This window comes from Batrachochytrium dendrobatidis (assembly GCF_000203795.2).
Source record: "Batrachochytrium dendrobatidis JAM81 unplaced genomic scaffold BATDEscaffold_8, whole genome shotgun sequence".
NCBI classification, from domain to species: domain Eukaryota; kingdom Fungi; phylum Chytridiomycota; class Chytridiomycetes; order Rhizophydiales; genus Batrachochytrium; species Batrachochytrium dendrobatidis.
The window spans coordinates 206739-208253 of NW_006281106.1; positions in this window are offsets into that span (position 1 = coordinate 206739).

Consider the following 1515-nt stretch of genomic DNA (forward strand, 5'->3'; position numbering starts at 1 on the left):
TCCGTCTCCAACATCAGTTGGAATTTCCATACCCATATTCTTCATTATTTTTTCGACTCTATCCAGCCTTTGTTGATGTGTGAGAATGGGCCGTTCATTCTCTGGGACATATTTTTTAGGGAGATGGCAGATGTCGTCATATAGTGTGTTGTCAAATATATCATCATCTGACTGTTTGGACTCAGAGTATGACGATAATTCATCGGACTCTTCAACAGAACTGTCTGAATCATCAGGATCTACAGTCGACTGAGCTACATCATGATTGGATTCAGTTGATTGTTGTTCTGTTCCAGTTGAAGCGCAAATACCAGTGTGTTGCTGCATTTGTGTTGAACATTCTTTTACAGGTTCTGATTCGCTGGCAGACGGACGATCAATGACTATCGCACTGACTGTCACTGACAACAGCGACAACACAATAGTCGATATGAATTTCATCCTGTTGACGAGAATAAATGTGATAAAGCTTGTCAACTAGTAGGACAATTCTTGGTAATGAATGGGTCAGTTGTGGATATGGACCATGCTTTTATAGCGATTAAATATATAATCAAGACATACGGGTTATATGAGCTTATGCAGCAACAACTCGACCGCCATTTAGGTATATGTAACATATATACTCATGTGTAGGCTGTTTTATGCACAACTCTTCAGCCATTGAATGAAACAGGACTCATAGTCAAGGACTGCTAACCCTGACCCATATACTAAAGAATATGTCAAGATCGATTGGCATAGTCAGTCAGTTTCAGGTTACGGTCAGTATAGGGTAACAGTTTATCCACACAACAGCTGGCCAAATATTAGTGGTAAAATCCTTTAAACGACTCTGCCTCAACACTTGATCTAGTGATATGACACTGTTGCAGTCCTGTTCAATGCAGTATAGATTGATAGTCATATCAGCAGTATCAATACTTTATGCCAACTGTAATACTTTCAATACGCAAACTCAAAGTATTGCCAATGATTAGAAAAGCTTCAACAGAACTCTTGAACTGTCAATTGTCATGCTATCAATAGTATGAACATCCGACTCAATACTGTACATGACTGATTGTCAAGAGTCTTGCAGCATTTACTTGGCAAACTGGATTCCTGTTTCGATTATACAAACATGGCATCAAACACATGTCTACTTTGGAACAAGACGTTGAGTCGAATGTCCAGCAATATACAAAAATATACAAAAACAGCACGAATTGAATGTCAAAACTCGATTACTAACAATTTCAAATCTACACAAACGAATACGACAACTTGCAGTCTAGTCATGTAAACGGAATACTAACAGTGTTGGTGTGTAATAAACAGCCAGTGTCATGTCATGGTTGACAATACAGTGGTGTTGTTGGTGGTGATTGGCATGCATGGTTGCATTACTGACATGTATCATCATTGTTGTTGAACTAGATTGCGATCGTATCCGAGATTCAGAATACAACACATGTGTACATAGTTGTATTGACAACATTGACAGTCAAACACAATACATGAATGTGGGTTCAA